Here is a 20574-nt window from a genome sequence, read left to right on the forward strand (position 1 = left end):
TTATGCGATTGTAGATGTATCTGGAGTGCTTTCTGGGTTTATCCTCGTGGGTTTTAACATTTAGGAGGGTGTGCGGTTTTGTTTTAAAAGAAGAATACACCAAAAGTACAAAAATAAAGATAAATGAAGTAAAACCAGCTAAAAATACAGCTTTATTGAATGAAATAGGAAAAAGGCTTTAATTCTTTTTAGCAATGTCGTTAAATGCTTGTTAAATCTTACCAGCTCAGGAGACAAAGACAGTTTTAATTTTATGAAAGTGATCTAGTGTTTATGCTCACAAAAACTAGCCACTGGTGTACATCAAACCTTAACTCTATCAAAGTAATTAATAGCAGGCCACTGAGAGACTGAAATTTCATCATAAAAATAACCCAAAATATTAAGGTTCTTATGGGAAATAGAATAATACTAAGATGAACTAGAACAAAATATTGCTAGAATAAACGTAGAATGGCATTAATTAACCTGAAGATTAACTTGGCCCATTTAAATATGTTTTGCTACTTGGACTCTGATCCTTCAAATCTCACATGGAGATTGATTCTTCCATGAGGTCTCATTTGGGCGACTTATTCAAGATGAATAAAGGTTAGAGAAATAGCCATGTTGGTTAATAGCTGGTCACATTTTGCCAGTGTTGCCAGTGGGAATTTTTTTGGATGTATTTGACCATATCTTTAATTTGTAAGGTGTTGGACTACATTGTGAAATGAAGTTACTTATCTTGTCATTTATATGAGAAAGGTGAGAAAAAGAAGGTAAAAGTGCTAAATCTGCTGAGTGGGCTTTCAGTACATAAATAGGTAACACATTAATCTGTAACCACAACCTTTCCACATCCCATACCTTCAGGGGCCAGAGGAAAGAGGAAGAACCTGATGTTTCTGATCACAAGCACTTCCATCTTCTGATGTGGGCTAAAATGCTTCCCAGAAGCTCTGTGGCTGCTAACGGTGAAGTTCAGGCTCCTTGTTTTACTAAGGAGGAGTTGATGCATGTGCAACTGAGACTGGTTGTAAGCTTTTAAGTAAAAGCTGGACTGTGACAACTTCTGTTGAGTTGAAACAGAATATTGGAAGATGTAGGCTTGTGGGTCTGTACATTGGTGGCCTCACCTCCCCAAAGCGATTCCCAGGACTCCCATTAAGTCAGGATGGGTATCATCCTTAGCAGAGCATGAACTTCTGTTCTGGGCCTTAATTTCTCCATGCATTTACCTCTGAGCAGGGGGGGATTTGGCTGAAGTAGATGAAACTACAGAAGGTATGAACTGGTCTTGGATTGGTGAAAGGAAGGTGAGAATTAGGTTGGTTTTTGAGTGAAATAATTTAATTCAACTCATCTCATCAAGAATATTTGCTTGTCTTTGTACATGTGCAGTGTTCAGTTTGGTTTTGGTATTGGATCAAGCCCTCAAATGAGATAAGGATATGTTATACTTGTGCTCTTAGAAAGCTCAAGGTTGAGCACTAGCAAATAAAATGAAAGCAATGTTCTGTTCTACACTAAATATTTTACCTAATATTAAATTTTCCAGGTAGATACTTAAATTATTCATTTTGCAAGTGCAAACTGTTGGTGATGCACTGAAAGGAAAATTTCCATTATAAAGTTTTTGCAATCAGCAGTCATCAGGTATTTGACAATGAATGAGGACCAACGTTTGCTGTGTGAGTCTTTGAACATATTGAGAAGGTAAAATGTTTATGCCACCCTCCCCATTAAGTGTGTGCATCTCTTGCTTAGAGTATACAGAAAATAGCCATGATAAAACCAAAGGCCCTCTCTGTGGCACATGCATTTTAAGAAGCACAGTGCCTGCTGAATGGGAGGTTCACAAGCATTTAGCTATTTTAAAAAGTTGATATATGTGTCCTTTATATATACATACACATATGCATATATATGTACCTCTGGTGGGACAGGTAGATTTATATAAGCCTGACAATCTTGACTTGCATGCCAAATGTTCGCTGCACACATCAGACGTATATCTGTAAAATAAAATGTATCCTTTGGAACCAAGACAAAAGTACTTTTGCTTTCTGGAAGTCCCTGCCTTTACCTGTCATGTGAAAGAATGAAGGAAAATGGTATGATTTCATCCAGGAAAGAAAGTGCTATTAATGTCCTGACAAAAGGAAGGAAGCAGTGTCTATCTTTTACTGCTTTCTAGATGTCCACATGTAGCACAGCATCAGAACTCTTGGTGATCATACATGCTACCTGTGGTGCAATAGTGAGGTATAGCAGGGTAAAAGAAGTACAATTTTAGCAGTCCCTGACAACCTAGGTTGAGAAATAAGGGTCTACTATAATGATTTCCCATGGAAACGTGTGCTAATCCAAGGGAAGAAAGAACCTCTGAAGGTCATTGCCAAGGAAAATTACATGCTATACCTTCTCCAGCATCCAAGTTTGGTCACAAAGCTCAAGAAAATTATAGGAAGATGTATGTACTGTGCACAAGCACATACACATATGCATTGGTTTGCTGTGTAGTATAAAATAATGTAGGTTTTCAGCACCTGGGATTATAATGGGCTCTCTTTGGACAGGCAGAGCAGAGGAAGATGAGATGTTTGAGTCATGTCTCGCAGAGAAAGGGTGAGAACCTGAAGATGGTGTTTCTGCAAGACTGAATAACACAAACTTATGTATAGGGTGGGAGGATTGTTGAAACATTACTGGTGGGCATACTTGCAGGTTAAGCAAAGACTGAAGAGAGCTAGGCAGCGCCTTCCATTGTGTCATCAGCAGCGTTACAGCCTTTAATTAGTACCTTTACACTGTTGCATTACTTTGTGCTTCAAATCAAAGTTTTTAGGTAGTTTTCCATCTGTATCTTTATCCCCTAGTTCCATGAAATATTACTCAAAGAGACTGTTTTGTATTTTTCACTTAGTGTTTTTGTGCATGATAGTCAGCTGGATTTTTTTATTTCCAAGTTATTTGGCTTTTTAATCTGTTTGTGTTTAATTGCGTTGATATGTTCTTTTTCTCTGTATGGTGCAAAATTACTTAGCCTATATAAAACAAAAGAGTAAGATCACCCTTGACTCCTAAAACATACAAAAAATGCTCTAGCACTGACCATGTCATAAATTCTGTGCCTGTTCAGGCTGCCCATATTTTCTTTGAGTGTAATTTTTAAACAGCTAGCAGAGTAAAATTATCTCCTTGTTAAAATAAACAGCCTTAGATGGGCTCCCAAATTCATACATATTTTAAAAACATTAAACATGTTAACAAACCCACTCTAAAGAATACATCAATATATTATATCATTTTCTCACTCTCTACATGCTCTCCCCTCTATCCCACTATCAGTCATAGGTAGTGACTAATCTGGAAGACAAAGTTGTGGAGAGTAGAGGGGAAGAGAAAGGTGCAGTTTTGCTTCTTGGCTTGAACAAGCTTTGTACAGTGTTAATGAAAGACTGTTTCTTGTGGGGAAGAAATGCTAATGTGAAATTTTCTCTTTCTCTCAGCACAGTCATACATTAGAGATATTTGTAGCAGTGGCGATGCAGGCTGCAGTAGGTGGATGGATATTTACCCAAGAAAATTTGAGCCATGCCCTTTCATTTTCAGAGAGCCGCTACCTAATCTCAGTGTAGCATCAAGACAAAGGACACCTCATTCCGTTTGAGCCTGCCCTGCAAAAAATAAAGGGGAGGGGGAGAGAAGAAAATCCCCACAACCCTTTGTGAATGCAATTAGAATAATGGTCTGGGGGGGGGAAAGATAAAATACAAATTTCTCCCCGACCTGGCTTGGATTACTTCCCCATGCCCCTGCCTTTATTGGGCGATTTGGAGTTTCATTAGAATTCAGAATTCCTGCAGAAAGAAAACCCACAGTGGCACGGACTTCTCTTTCAAGGGGATTGCAGGCTGACCCATCAAAATGAAAAGGCTCAATGTTTTGCTGACAGGTCCCTGAGCAGGCCTGAGTGACAGCTTCATTTCAGCACTTCTCAGATGAGATTTGAACTGGGGGGGGTGGAGGGAGCTAGTAGGAGAGAGACTTTGTTCCCTAAAAAGTGTCAGTGTCAAACTCTGCAGTTCAAGTTCTAGTGTCTGATGTACAAAATCAAGTCAGAAATCATCTCAGACTTGCCTGCTTCCCAGTTTATTATTAATGTCTCTCTAATATTAGCACCCATGAAGCTTCATTTAAATCTTGGAGTTCATGTCAAGTGCACATTGTCCCTTTTATTGGAAATAAAAAAAAAGTAAGAGGTGGATTAAAGTACAGTGAACTGCTGCATAATGTCTGCAAGAAAGATTACTTAGTGGCATTTTCCTGTTGTGATAATCAAAACGTTTGTGAGAGCCTGATCCCACCTCCTCTGAGGTCTGTGGGAATAGGAGCAAATTTCTTCTTATAAATTGGGTCTTTCTGCCTACAAAATATATAAATGGGTAAGAAAATCCCCGAAGGTGTTCTCACTTTGATTTGAAGTTCAAAAAGCAGCTTTGTGGATACTTCATGAAATCTGAAATGAGCAACTTCTTATTGTTTATCTGAATATAAAAATGGTTAAAATGTGCAAACTCACCCCTGCCAACCATGCAAGTGGAGCCGCAGCAGCATCTTACCCTGTTCTCATAAAGGAAGTAAAACTCATTCACTTCCTACTTGTTCCATTACTAAAGGTTGATTGGACATGTGCAGGGATGTGAGCAAATGCTTTTCCTGAAAGTTTCTTTTGCTTTTCAGGTATGAAGTTGTTATTCAGAGCTTTTCTCAATTATATTTCTTTTCCTCCTTTCTTGTGCATATTACTGTGCTCTTTAGTTTGAGAACAAAACAAGTGGTTCAGTTTGCTTTTAGAAGCCATTGCAGATAGAGGAACAGAAAAAAAAGTTCACCTCATTCTTGAGATTAATGTCAGAATATTATGTCTGAAAATACAAATCTTCTAAGTAAGTTATCCTTATACCTCATTCCTATACCTTATGATGTCACCCTGTCAGTAAAAGTCACAAAAGCAGATACTGTTCCATAGCACAAATCTTTTCTTGACATTCAAATCCTTTTCCTATCCTATATTTGGAGAATTTTCAAGAAGAATAAAAAGAGAAGTTTAAACAAACCCCCAGCATATTCCCATAAGGTAGTTAAAGAAAAGCAGACAACTCTGCACACTTTTGGCACAGCTAGCTATGACTATAAATTGTGTTTTATGCACTGTATTCACTTTGGAACAACTTCTACTGTAATTCATATTGATGGAAAGCTGTAGTAACTTCAGCAAAGCTACAGCCTTTAGTGTGTAGGTAGAAAAGGAAGCTTGATGTCTGAGAGAAGTATATTAAGCTTTAACTCTTACGTGAATGTGATGACCAGTGCTGTGTTACTGTGGTTGTACTGTGTTTCTATTGAATAGCAGCCAATAGAGACATAAAATCCATGTAAATGGTCAGAGTGTGTGTTAGGACCATTCTGACAAGTCCACTTTGTAAACTTTAGCTAACTATTCATGGTTTGCTTTTCTTTAAGGAAGTGCCTGCATTTGGAAAATGGAGGGTGAAGACACTAAAACTGAAAAGCCTCTCAAAGTTTCATTTGCATCTTGTCCTACCTCTGTGTTTTAAGAAATCAGGCTATTTTTAGGTTCTACGGATTAGGGAGTGCAGAGGAAAAAAACTCACTTTGCTCAAAACAGGTTTCCTGTGTAAAAGGTACGTGACTTTTATGGAACAGGAAATAATAATTTCCTCTGATCCTGGGGAAACCTTGCATTATACTACTTATGCTTTCAAAGTGTACTTTTATGGCCAAGTTTCTGTATCTTGCAAAGATTGTGGACCGGTTTCAGGTCTGAAGCCAAAAGGCCTAGCAACCACTATCCGTACTTATCGCAGGGAAGTATTTGGCACCAGACATTTAAAAGGATCAATTCAGCAGCAGTACAGCTTTGAGATTACATATGCAAGGAAAAACTGTTCCAACACAGAGGCAGGAATTTCTCCTGCTGAAATCAATGGGTGAATTCAGCTGACTTTGTAATAGCAGTAGGAAATGTAGATAAGAAAGGGCTCATTCAAAAAAATACCTAAAGTATAAAATTATACAGGTTTTTAGAATCCTATTTGAGAATCCAACTTACTTCTCAAGCACTGGGAGTAGGAACATATCGGAACAATCAGGTGTATAGATGGAGAAACACAGAAGAGTAATAATACACTATACTGAAATTTGAGACAGGTGAAGTCCAGTTACGTATGCTAAATGGATATGTGTAATATTTGGATCTTGTAAAGCCCAAATGGACAAAATATCAGTAACTTGCACTAGAAAAAATCCTGTGCTGGTTGAATAGTTTGACTTTCATGTCTCTTTCACATAACTTCAGACAAAGTACCAATATTGTGTGTGAGCAGCCATATAAACTAATGCTTGTGAGTTGTCAGCATTCAGGCTGTGGGTCAGCGGCAGAGCTGTGAGTTGAACGCGCTGCCAGTCCAGGGCGCTGTCAAAAACTGCTGGTTGTTCAAGCTTTGTACTGAGCAAGTTGTGGTCTGTTGACTTTTTCTTGCTCCCTGTATTGATAAAAGCTGGGAAGTGCTGCTGGATGTTGTGCGCTGTGTTTTGTGAGTGCTTGCCCGAGCTAATAAGGAAAGGAGGGCATGAGAGGACTTGACAGTGCATGTCCCATGCCTAAATGTTCCCTGTTTTCTTTTCTGCTCTCCCCTCCAAACTTCCCCCCCCTTTCCACGCTCCTATTGAAACTGGGTAAATCTCAGGTGATAAAGTGGACTTTGGAGCAATAAGGTGAGCAAAGTTGATGAAGATACCTGCAAGCTGTGCTCCTGACTCGTCCTCTTCATTAATATCAGGTCACAGAGGTAGCTGCAGCGAGACAACAGATCAGTCCCGTGCTCAAGCTAGGCTAGATCTATTCTGCTTTACTCTTTTATGTAGCCTTCCCAGTTTCAACCTTCTGAGGAAGGTAAGTCAGAGAGACTGAAAAATGTGTGTGCTGTAATGCCATTGTAATAGCTGGTTTATTTTTAGAACGAGCTAGCTGTACAGTGGCAAGAGAATGTATTGCTTTTTTGGTATTGTTATTGCTGCCTCATTTTCCCTGTATCAAATCCCATATTTTCCCCCAAATCCAATTTGTTTTTTGAATTCTAAATTTAACATTCTCTGCTCTTACCAGTGAGGTTGTGGATGTAAAATCTGTTAAAGGAAAGGTAGAACTTTTGTGGGATTTTTGAGGGTTGGAGGTCCTTAATCAGATCAGCTATTACAAATACTGCTTGAAGAGCTTCCAGAAGAGAGCAGAAAACAGGAGAAGCTGTTGTAGAGGAGTTGCTTAACTGGTTTCCTTAGAGAAAAATCCTTTTGTAATTATGGAAGTTTGTTGTTGTTCAACAACTTACATAAAAACATGTACTTGGATGCTGATTCTTTGTATGAATAAGCTGCACAGGCATTTAGGCCCCAACAGCTGAACATACAAGTGGGTGAGCTTTACATCAAACACGGGCATAAGAACTTTGAATACAGTTATTTTCCTCAGACAGAGCCGTCGAATGTATTGAACGTCTATGTTCCCATGTCGCTGTCCTCACCTGGCATCCCAACCCACCTCATGCCTTCCTTGCGGTGCTTTCAGCAAGCTGGCTTAGGACCTATCATTTCATGTTGGCATCTTTGAGTGTGACGTATCCCAAGAGCAAAGAAATCTAGATCCAGTTTTACCACGTCATCGGTTTTGCTGGCACTTCATTGTCCGCAAAGCACTGAAATGTAACTCTTGCTTTCAAACTCTTCTGCCGAGTTCAACATGATCATGGAGTGAAGGGTTTGCATGGAGGAGGAAAAACTTTTTTCTCCACGTTCCCCCTCTTTTTTTTTTTTTTTCCTCTCCAGGTTCACACCAGATAGGCATTTTTTACAGCCTGAAAGGGGATGTTTTCTTTTGTTAATAGCTTACAATCAGATGAAAGGACTCATCACTCTATTTTAGTGCTCCACCACATGGCGTGTATCTTTTATAAATTACAGGCTGGCGTTGTGTGCACTGGGGGAGAGAAAGGTTGGTTTTCTTGCTGTGAGCCATCCTGCCTAATTGTCGTATGCAAATAAAAGCAATTATAAGGCTTTTAGGGTGAAGGGATGACAGCTGAGTTTGGCAGTTGAGGAGGCCTCACCCACCTTGTTGTCATAGCAACAGGGAGGAAAAGGACAAAATGGTGTGTATACAGTGGAAACATTTATTTTGGTTAAAGAATTAAAAATACATATACTGCTGTTATCATGGAGCATCAATATGTGTAATGAATGGGTTTGTTTAAAACAGTACAGAAATTAAGCTGTATTTATTCTTTGGCCCTTTAAATGATCCTTGTCACTGAACTACCATTTACAAACCATCACTTGTGATTTTATCTGCTACTTTTAAAGTTATGAACAGATCATAACAATCCATTCAATAATTGGGAGATTATAAGTTTCTGTGTTTTAGCACATCTATTTCGGTATTACTAGACCCAGAGCTGCATGAAGGAGAGGGACATTCAGTGGTGTGTCTGCGAAGGGGAAACAGTGAAAAATAATAACCTATTAGCAGTCCATAAAGTTCAATATAAAATATGTTTGTGCTAAAGTGTTAAACAAGTAGAACAAATAGCGTGCTAGTAGCATACAAAATTAAAACGAGTCACAAATGGATATTTTCTATGGCAATTTATTTCACAATTACTCTTGTGGAAGCTTTCATGAATTAAATATGAGTTCTATCTTGAAATTAGGTGTTATAAGGCTAAATTACAAGAGGCAGCCAGTAATTGAGGTGGCTGAAACACGGGGTCTAGTGAACTAATCTCTTGCTGTGTCACGTGGCTGTCCTCTTGCCAATGGGAAACCTCGCCATCACAAAAACAGAGGCAGCTGAGAAAAATTGATTTCTCATCTGAGCCATATTTGATAGCTTTTGAAATCGAAAATTGAAATTAACTAACCTAAGCCCCGTTGTAACAAAAGAGCAAATTAAATATGCAACATGGCTTCCTATTGGCAGCAAGAGGGCCTGCCAAGGTAAATTTGTAAATAGAGCTTAAGATGCAATCCTCCCTCCTCCCCCTCCTTTTTCCTTTCTCTCAGTGTAAAAGTATAAGTCTGCAATGGCTTAATAAATTATTTATATATTAAAAAAATCATCAGCTGCAAATGGCCACTGTGGTTAAGGTCTTCCATGGAAAAAATCACTGCGTTAGAAGAGATCATTGAATGAAGCAAAATTAAAACCATCCACAGTCATCCTTGAGCTTGGAATAAACTGTGCGCGAAAAGACTATGTTTTCTTCTAAAGAAAAGTTTTACAAATAGAGATTTATAAAAAAAGCAACAAAACCAACCCAAAATCAGAGCAGTCCTTTAGATTTTACAGACAGCTAGGGCTCAAATACACATTTTTATTCTTTCTTTTCATTAACCCCAAAACAATAATGGCATAATGGCTTTTTGAGCTTGGTGAAGTATCCACATGCTTGCCTTTTGTCTTGCCTTTACACATCCTAACACGTTTCAAAGGATTCTGACAGTGAATGCTAATGATTCAAAAGGTGCTTCTGCAGAGCTGTGGATTTACAGTGGGATTCCCTGAAATGAAGCAGCCAACAAAATCAGTGATGCCATGCTCTAAATACTGTTTTCTGTGCTCTTAAAAGTGGGAGGGGAGGGGGGGGCAGAGACAAACACAGCTAAGACATCAGCCTTCAGCATTCCTCTCTACAGGGTCTCTGCTTTTCTCTGCCCAGATTTGCACGGGAAAACAAATGATTTCATTCCAATACTTGAGTAGAAACATGTATATAGATATAGATCCAGATCCCTGTCTGCATAAATCAGGATAGCTTCTTTAACTTCAGAGGATTTATGCTACTCTACATCATCTGAAGGTCTATCTCATGAAATTGTTCCACTTTCCTGCTGAGGCTGTTCAGATCTGAACTGTATAAAATCTCATGACAACTGTAATGGAGGATATTACACTTAGCCTGTCTGTCATCCCAGGGATCTTGTAAAATCATTTTCTGTTCTAATTTATTACTTTTAGTGTCAATCAGCTGCCGACAAGCTGAGTAACATCATTAGGCATTGAGTTCATCTACTCAGCACTTTTTAAATGCAGTTTAAGTAGTTGTCTCATTATGTGTAGCAGGACGGAAAGTCAAGGTTCAAGGAGTCTTCCTTTTTGGCAGATATTGTTGAAGTCTGTACTATTATCTCTGAAGGAAAAAACTCACAAGAAGATAGGTCTTTTTTTAAGGATTTGAAAGAATGAAAAGAAGGCAGTAAGATGCAGGTAAAACTCACTGTAGAAACTTTGGCTCTGATTTCCCACTGCTTTACTTTGTATTTACCTCAGATGCACAAGTTGAAAGGTGTGAGGACGGAGAGAGGCAGTGATGAATCGGGGATTTCGTATAATGTGGAGCTGGTGGCTTCCAACCATGAACTAATAAGTGATTGGGGTTCATCTCGTAACTGAGAGCCTGCTATTGCTGTGCAGGCAATATAATGGATGGAAATAAACTGTGTGCCAATCCTGTAATAGAAAACATTGATTTCATCAGCCCCCAAATAGGGTATGATTTTTATTTAACACTATTACATGTCAGAAGTAACTCCACAGCACTGGATGTGGGAAGGTAAGAGTGAAACTAATGCAGATTTGCTCAGAATCCTTTTTAGGGTTGTTTTTAAAATGTTTATCAAAAATGTCAGGGCAAACAAAAGCCCTCCAATGTCATCCCCTACTAGAAACCTGAGGGCTAGCTTGACTCTGGGCTAGATTATAAAGAAGGGCCTTGTGGCTACCCCTCAGAAGTTCCCTTATCCCTCATCCACTTCCCAGCAGCAGTTCATGTTAGAAGATAGTGCTCCTGTGTCAGTCTTCATGTTTCTGCTCCATTTGAGAACAGTTCTTCTGACCATGTCTATATAACAGATCACTTGTCTTGGGAAGCCCCAAAGCTTCTGAGATGTATTGATTCAAGGAAGGCGAAGAGTGGGGGTCCTTTCTGGGAAGCCCCAGTTGATGAGTGTAGCAAGAAGCTAAAGAGAGGAAATAATGATGCTGGGTTGAGTGGTGACCATGTGTTTTTTCTCTCAGGCAGGACATGGCTATTTTGGTGCCCGTTTCTCATATAGCTCCCTGATGTATGATGAGGGAGATCAAGTAATCCTACTGCAGTGGAATGGATTTCACCATAATTTAGGAGATGTTAATTGCAGCCTGGAACAACTGGTTAAACTGGTGGGACAGTGTCAGGAGGGGATAACTTTTCTAGTGTGAATGACTATTTAGGATACTGCTACCTTGATTTCTTTACATTCCAGGGAAAGAAGTGCATGTTATGTCATACAGAAACAACACAGGCATGATACTGTATGTTTTCTGTAGGATACTGAGAATATGCTCCTTTAGTGGAGTAGTGGAAAGTATTTTATAGATAGTCTATCATGTTCATGTTAAATTATTTCATCAGAGAAGCTGAGAGTTACATTAACTGTGTCTCAGTGTGACTGAAGCTTTTTCTGAACACATTTTATTTATTTTATAAATAAAGATAAATAGAAAGTTTATCAGTCCTATCTAAAGCTCTTGGAACACAATTGTTCCCAATTAATAATAGTCTAAAATATGTGTGGCATAATGCTCCTGTAAAACATAAAAGGTAATATGAAAAAACAAATCTGTTGATAAGCATTTCCAGTTCACCTAAAACTATTAGTGGTTTAAAATCCAGCCTCCCTCCCCTTAACAAACTGCTTTATAAGACATTCTATACATTTTAGATATAGTTACCAAAGCTAGCAGCTTTCATGGTATCCATCCAACAGGATATTGTAATCAGAGTGCCAGTAATTCTGGGAAGCATCAAAAAAATGCTTCAGAGGATGTTTAGTCAGAAGAAAATCACAGCAGAGGCAAATCTGAACCATTTGTGCAAAAGGAAAATTTCCTGCAGAACTGTAGAACAAATTCTACCAATAATTGCACCTACTGGGCAAGTCAGATAAGGATGCAGTACACAGTTGAAAATAGCAATCTTGAAACTGCATATGTAGCTGTAGAGTGCATATGGGTGCATCCTGCTCTAAGTGGTATCTTTGTATTACATGTGAATTGCTCATTTTAAGTTTACCTTTAAAGATAATCTTTTTTCCTATTATTAGAGCAATTATTGGAATTACGAGAATATTAATATTTGCCAACAGTTACGTTATGAAAAGATACCACTTTCCGTGCCCAGGAGTGCAACTCTTTTAACAGTTGCAAATCCTGTGGGGACCCCAATATTCAGATTGGTCTAGACTGTATTGTGAGCTCCTAAATTGGGCTTCAAACCAGAGTATATTCAAACACTTTAAATGTGAATAATTTGGCTTATTTGTGTGTATCAAGGTAAGCAAATGAGAATGGGAAGGGGTCCTAAATTTTTAGACTCTCTTCAAATTGAGTCATAGCTTTGTGCTTTATATAGCAACAAGGCCCTGATTAAGCACTTAAGCATGTGCTTAAGGTTAAGCATGTGATTAAGTGCTTTGCTGACCTAGGGCTTAAGTACCCTGTAAAGCATTGGAAAAATGAATAAATCAAATTTAGGTCAAATCCAGCCCTGTGCTCCATAGCCAAGGTAACAGCAAAGCAGAAGGTAGGAAGCTTTGCTTTCAGAGGCTCGGAACAGCAGGGCAGGATTACAGCCTGACATCCAGGGGAGCACTGGGGAGGGGGGAGCAAGCGGCTGTGACAGCTTCTGCTTCACAAGGGCACGGGCTGCCAGCCGGAGGCCTCAGCCGGGTCCTCAGCTGGCTGTCACACACGCTTCAGTCTGCAGCAAACTGGAGCCTGTGGTGAGCGCTGCTGCTTTTTAAAGAGCAGAACGTACACGAGTGCCCTAATGGGATGGTCCTTGTCCTGCAAGGATGCACAATGAAGCTGCTTTTCCCTTCTATTTTCCTCCCCACCTTATACCCAGGGAGGAAAACGCTACAGGAGTTGGGCCTTTCCTTTTGGGTTAAGGACTGGGGGCATCTTGAGAGCCTCACATGGAATTTGGATGCTCAGTTTAGACGACAGTGTGTGAAGCTCCTCTGTGTGGATCCCTGTCCATGGGACAAGTTCACCTGTTACATGGATGCACCAAACTGAGTAGCTTTCTTGTCTCCTCCATAAAATCTAAAGAAATACATAGTATTATTGTGCAACTTAAAGCATTTTCATTCTCTTTCCTTTCTTACCCCCCCAAAATCCTGTTTTCTCTGTGGAAGGGAAAAAAAAACGTAGTCTTTCAAACTCATGAGCTTCCATGTACTGGCAAAGAGGAGCGCATCATATGCTGCCACTGCAGACTTATCCTCTACAGTACCACCTACAGTGGAAGTCTAGCTGCAGGCTAGAGTTATACAATATCACAGAGAGAGATTAAGCATTACATTTATTGTGGTTGCTGGAAGGCGATATTATTGCTGTTTCAGTGGAGAGATTTATAGCAATACTTAATGAATGCTACTAGTTTTGTTATCAGTTGGTAGCCATACACATGTTGTGCATGTGGAAATATTACATTAAGTCTTTATAAAAACCTTGGAAAAGTTGGATATTAGTGTTTGTGGCAAATTTGCCAGGATAAGGAAACCGTGTTAGTATAATGGCATGGTATTGTTAGGTTGGGCATATGTTGTTGGATATAAAGCAGGCAAAATTAGCCTTATCAGTATTAAGCATTTTCCAAATGAAGAAACTTTGTGATCTATCCTTAGGAATGTGCAGATTGTTTCAGTTATCAGTCTCAGCCTAGGAAAATATCATAGGTCAGAAACAGTTCAGAAACTAAATGCAAATTAAAAATACAAAGCTTTTAATGATATTTTCCATTTCAGCTCTATTTGAATCACAGCTCTAAGTGAGTCATCAGCAAAATGGGAACCATTAAGACAGGCCAGAAAGATGTGAAACTTACTTCCTGGGGAAAAAAATATTCAAATCATTCTGGTCTACTGGTGTCTACTCTCAGTTTTGATGTAGTAGAGAGTCCTAAAGAGAAATTGAAATGTAGCACTCAGTGCAGAGAACTGGCATTTCCCTTCCCTAGAATCTTTACTTAGAAGTGCTAAAGACTGAGCATCCTTGAAAAACAGCAAGAAAAATCTTACTTGAATGCTTTTAGATAAAACATTCTGTGCTCTGAGTACATTAATAGTACTATATTATCATGCATAGATAGTTCTATGGTAAATACATATTTGTACATTGAGCTGGAGTGAAATTTTCATTAATGCTGATCACAGGCAAATTATTAGGCTTAGAAGCAGCTCTTTATGTTGCAATGCAACATACCTAAGTTCGTGACTGGTATCTAGAGTCATTCACTTGAATGCTTGTAGGTGCAGCTTCTTTTTTTTCCTTCAGGAAGGGAGATTTATTACAAGATCCTGCTATTGAAACTCAGTCAAGATTAGGTGTAAAGACAACAGAACACAGAATAGGTAAATGGTGTCTGTGGTATTCACCATCAAAGGATGTGATAGAATATTCTCAGATGGAACAGACAGGTCTGATATTGCATATTAGTGAAGTTAAAGCATATGAGGTATTGAAAAAATTCACGCCTCTGCAATGATGCAGGGAGAAAAGGCAAAAGCTTTTGGGTTTGGATGTTTTAGATAATTAGGAGCAACAAAAGCTTATGTTGGAAGCAGATTTACTGCAGATAGATAGTATATTCTTGCTAGAGAAATGGGATATCTAGTATAGTGGTCTGATGGCCCTTTTTCTTTTCTTTTTAAAAGGAAAGGCATTTCTATCTTCTAACCGCATTGTAGGATGCATAATCAGACTCATGGCTAGTAATGAAATGACTTTTCTTCCTCTAATAATATTCTGTCCCAGAATTGACCAGAATTCTGCTACAGCACTTTCAGTCTGAGATGATTACTACATAGATGTATTCTAAAATTTGGATAAAAGAAACCTGCCATATCATGGAATTATTAAAGAGAATCTGAGTATGTAAATTAATTTGACTAGTGTTGAATAAAAGCATCTCATTTTATTGAACTTGCATCACCTTTTTCTAAATGGTAGTGAAGTAGTAATTAAAAAGAGCTAATTATGTATTATTTTAGAGTGTACATTTGTTCTTAATTTTTGAATTAATTTTCTGATGTGAATGCTTTACTTTTTCTGCCTGCAGTTTCTTGCATAAACTCTCTGCTCTGACTGACCTTTTGGGGGGTAAAAGCCTTGGGGCTTGATGGTGGAGGCATCTGAGAATGGGGATTATAAAAATGACTTCTATAAATTTTTGACCTCCCTCTTTCTCTGCATTTTATTACCTTTCTTGGCAACTGTTCATAGCTACATCCCAAAGCAATGCTTCCTAGCTGTGGTTTGTGAAGCTTTATTGGTCTGTAAGGCCGCGCTGCGCAGTTGTTGCACAAATTGTACTGGTCCCTAGGCATAATATGATCTCACTGGGTGAAAGCAGTAGTGCCTCTCTCCAGGTAGGTGACCCAAGGCACCAAAGGCAACCTGTAGAATAGGAAAAGCCTTTTGCCAAAACCTGCATGGAGGGCTTCAAAAAATATCAAGGATTGGAAATTATCCACCAGGCAAAAACATTGGAAAAACAGTGTAGACTCCAAACCAAGATGATCTTGTTTGCTTTAAAACTTCCCTGGGGTCTTCTGCATCTATAGCTAACTGCAAAGTCTCTATGGCTTCTATGCCATAAGAAGCACAGCAGACTGCGGAAGGAGTACTTTTATTCTGCTCCATGCTCCATCTAGCATATGCTAAATGCTTCATTCAAGTCTGTGCAAAGTCTGCATGCAGCCTGAGTGATGAAGACCATGATGTTATACACCTGTTGGTAACTGTCACCACTCATAGCTACTCCACCTTGAACTATGTTGCAGACCTGCCCTTGTAGGTGTTCATGTGAATGGCCATTATTGATCTATTAATGAAGCATAGCCAAATGTTTTCGTGATATTAATCTCAGAAAACACCATCACTTCCTTCTGCCCGTTTCAGGTCTAGGTTAGGGTAAGGATGCACCAAGTAGACAGGAAGAAAAGTTAGACATAGCTTTTAAGTTGCAGTTGATTTGTAGTCTAGCTCTTTACATGATTAGCTGTTTATGCACAGATAGAGAATGGTGATGTATTTTATAAATAAATTGATAATGGGCAATGTACTTTTGAACATTTTATGCCATGTATACATAGCAAATGCAGAGACATCTTTTAATGTTTAATTACTGAAGATGCAAATTGTTTGTCTAAATAATAAAATATTTAAGGTTGGAATGCATCTTTTTAATTAAAAACTTCCCAAGGCAAGTAAGATTACTGCAGCACAGAGATTTGCTGATAGTGTAATGTGTTTTTTATATTGCTGATGGTGACTGACAGAGTCAGTTATATGCCAGTCCTGGGTTGTCTGTTATTAATATTTTTGTATCAGTGATGAGAAAAGCAGCAGTCTATGAGCCACGGTAACTATTGCAGTTGATGAGCCACGATAAATAGCAGCAAATGCATTCTAACCTCTGACTCTGTGACAAACAGCATGGGTACTATCTGCAGCTCTGGTTTTAATTTCAATGGCATCAAAGGGAAACTCAAGAGATTCGGAAAATAACTCTGGCACCATGGCTCAGATAAAATAAAATGCTTACCCACAGACATAAATTACCATGGGAATAAAAAGACTACACCAAATTACATAGTTTCATAATGCTCTTAAATCAAAAAGTAGAGGACACTGAGTACAGCTCACAAATTGCAGCAGTCACACTACTTGATGAGTGGCTTTTTTGGTACTAACTAACCTAACAGGTTTCTCCAAGTGGTGCTTGATGGCTTACACTCAGATGATGCTGGGAAATTCAGCAGGAATATGCTCCCATTTCATGAAAATTAATTCCCAGCACACATTAGAAAATGTATTTTCACAGCTCTGACTGCAGCATTGCACTGCATGAACACGTGTTCCTGTAAGCGTGGTACTTTGTTGGACTTTCCTTGCCACTGAACTCATTGAATTTGAAGCTGCATGTAATTATTTTAAGGCATAGTAAATCCTACTCACCTTACTAATGACGGCACTCCAAGAGCTACTGTATTTGCAATTGAAGCCAAGAGAACATTGCAACAAGCTGCAAAGTCCTGGGCAAAGCATTCTGCTGGAGGGAGGCACTGTTCTAGACCAGTTCTAGTTTGTTTGCTAGATAGTGTAGACTAGATGACTACATAAATACTCCTGAACTCACCTATGGAAATTGCGTTTTAATTCTTCCCTAATCTCCACCTAAGTATTCTTGCTGCAGCAGCACATGCAGTCCGCTTCGTAAGAGTTACTAATACACTTATTTGTAAGTTCCCCATCTCTAATTCTCACCTCCATACATAGGATTTCTTTTGTTTAGTCTTGAGGGCTTGACAAGCTGAACTAGCATTTAATAAGAAATCCAGTCCTGCGTCTCTGAGTGGTGGAGAAACAGGTCACATCACTGGAATTTTGAGTAGTCTTCCATTACCTTCCCATGATTCTCCCTGGGCCTACAAAGGCAGAGTTCTTCTGCAGGTATCTGGAGGAAAATATGCTAGAGACTTCCTATACTTTAAAAAGAAGTAGATGTGCCCCCCAGAAGACAAGCATGAGAAGTCGGTGCAAGAATAGAAGCAGTAATTTGGATATTCCCATAGTGTTTTCACTCTGGGATTGACTATGTATTGACATTCAGACCAAGAACTCATCACCAAGATGATTGCCACAGTTCAGACCATACTTTTCCATGTGTTGAAAAGGAGGTAAATACCCCACCTTTTGGCTATATTATCCTGTGTAAATACATAATGGTGGATGTTAATGAACCATGTTGACCCCTAATGAAATCACTTCTTCATGCTTGAGCTCATTGGTGCTGCAGTCTCAAGTTGAGCTACTCAAGGTTCTAAGAATCCCATGGCTCAAACAGATTTTTCATTACTGCAGTCAGAAGCAAGAATGTATCTCATAGCAGTCAGTCTCATACTAGGGGATTTTAAATGCCTAATAGCTACAGACTACATAGAAATCAGTTTTCTGACTGAGTCATAAAAATAGTACTGGTTGGCAGATATACTTAAAAGGAATTGATCGATGAACCTGATTTTTCAGCCTTGGAAGTTTTTTTGGCTGGTTTTCAGTGCAACTTCCACAGACTAAGTTTTTACACAGAGGAACAAAAACCTTACGTATTTAAGTTCATCTTGCAGACTTCTTTTAAGAAGTAAGGAGTTCTGTTTTTTTTTTTATCTCAGGGGAAAAAGTCTCTTTTTTTGATCTTTTCTCCTTCAAAAAATGTGTTCAAAAGAAGAATAGGGAAGGACAAAGGAGAGAAAAAAATAAACTTGGCATTCTTCAGTGATAGAAGAGAATCCTGTTTTGACCATTGTACCTGATACAAAGTTCCTGCTCAAAACACTGGGAAAGATGGGCATTTACTTTTATTTTGAACTATAGAAAAACTGTTTTTTGCTGGAAATGAAATGCATTTACCTTTGGAAAAATACTTGTCAGACAAGTCTGTGGGGGTTAAAAAAAGAAGGCAACAGCCCATACCACTTCACTTCAGATTTTTGGCTAGACATACAGGTGGTTTTTAGAAAGCACAGGTCAAGAGTGTGAGTATATGAAAGCTCACCTTTGCATTCCTTTGTAATCTTAAAGTCTCTTCTGCTGAGCTGGAAGATGGCTTTAACTTCTACCAACATCACATAACACCTGGACCATTCTGTCTATGCCTGCTGCTCCCCAGAAGCCATCTGTGGTCTGCATAGCATCCTTCACAATTATTGATACAGTGAGTAATTACTTCTGATGTTAGATGTAGTTCCACCTTTCCATTGAGAAGAAATGACACAGATGAGGTATCCCCTCTGGAATTCTTAGTGCCAGAAGTAGAAATAACCTGATGGGTCAGAGGGCGTCCAGGTTGACACGTTGTATTCAGTCAAGAGACTTTACTTGTCCACTTCAGGCTTGGGACACCTTTTGTTAAGAGTGCCTTTGATCTAAAAGGCTGATGAAATGAACTTGTGTGTTACACATCTTCTGGTGTTTGTAGCTTTGGTTTGTGTTAGAGTGCACCCTTCCAACAAACGGGGAAAAATCGTATCTTTTGTAAGTGGGAATTGCTGATTTCTTATGAACTTTCTTTCATAAACAAGATGTTTGTGTGGAAATATTTTATGTAAATACACATTATTGTACCTTGCCTGTTTTCCCTTGACTACATAACAATGCTGATGGTGCCTCTTGCTGTACACTGGAGTAGGTCTTTAAGCCAGTGTTGAGCTCTTGTTTTACTGTGTGAGACACTACAGAAGACTCCAGGCATTTATCCATCAAAAGCATGTGACCCATTGCTGTCCAGAGATTTCAGACTTTACAATCAATCTGTTTTCACAGCAAGTCAATGCCACATGGGAGAACTGTTGCTCCCAGTTCACATTTTGGAAGGTGAAGACCTGAGGCTGTATTTACAGCACTGTGCAGCAGCAACCTGTAGATAAGAGGAAGAAAAAACTCTGTCCATAATGGTTAGGTTTTCAGAGTTTCCTCAGAGCTGTCTCTGGGACAGTTTATGGCTCTTTGTGGCTGCACCAGTGGTTTCCCTCTAGTATGCCTGCCCTGCTATGATATTATGGTCAATAAAACCCCCCAAACTGCTATAGTGAACTTCCCTGACATTCTACGACAAAGATATATGGGATTATAGATACTGTGAAACCCAGCTGATATGCCAGGGAAGAAAAAATCTTGCTTGAAAAAGAAAGCAAGCATGAGGTGGTAGAGCTCATGTCCACCTTTGCTCTTGAGGCCCACCAGGGCGGGTTATGAAAGGTCTTGACAAAGAGGCCAAGTGATTCACAGGTCATACAGAACTGGAGTCTGGCAGAGAAAAGTATTCGAACCTGTCTCCCAAGCTTCAGACTAGCACAGTGATATTTATACCCAGTAAAAGTCGGTTGAATCCCATGGATTTACAACAATATGAGCAGGGTAACAAAGAAACAGGTAGGATATTTATTGAAGTCTGAGCCTACTCTGCTTTTTAAATGGTTGCAGAATATAGTTACAGGTTCTAAAGAAAAACTATCAGCTGCAGATAGAAAAGAAATTGTGTAGTCATCATGCTTTCGCCATGCTAAGTATTTAAGGAAGGAGAGGCTGGATTTGCTGTTGATGTTCACTGCCACCGGAGAGCATGGTTTGATGTGTTCTGTAAACAACTGGGTCAAACAGGTTCTGCTCCAGCAGTCTTGGCTCACCCAGGTCCTGTTCTTTAGCACCCAGAATGTGGTGTGGGAGGGGATCGTATGTTTTGTATTTTCCTCCTTCCATTAGCGACACAGTCTATGCTGAAGGCTAACCTGGGGGAGTTGAGTGTCACAGATGAGCATATACAATGGTGACTACACATTTTCAAGCTGATGATGAAATACTGAACATGTGGATGCTAATCTAAAAATGTAAAATAATTAAACATT

At 39.1% G+C, this 20574-nt stretch overlaps 1 long non-coding RNA gene across 1 annotated transcript in view; it reads left to right on the forward strand.

Annotated features, from left to right (window-relative positions):
• LOC134170246 (uncharacterized) overlaps positions 1-20574 on the forward strand; it is a 59123-nt gene that overhangs the window by 24195 nt on the left and 14354 nt on the right. The window contains exon 2 of the long non-coding RNA XR_009967171.1: positions 14924-15039. This is a non-coding gene — a long non-coding RNA (uncharacterized LOC134170246). The remainder of the gene's footprint in view (positions 1-14923; positions 15040-20574) is intronic.

This window comes from Pezoporus occidentalis, unplaced genomic scaffold (assembly GCF_034315485.1).
Source record: "Pezoporus occidentalis ecotype Australia unplaced genomic scaffold, CSIRO_AGI_Poc_V1 ctg11, whole genome shotgun sequence".
NCBI classification, from domain to species: Eukaryota; Metazoa; Chordata; class Aves; order Psittaciformes; family Psittacidae; genus Pezoporus; species Pezoporus occidentalis.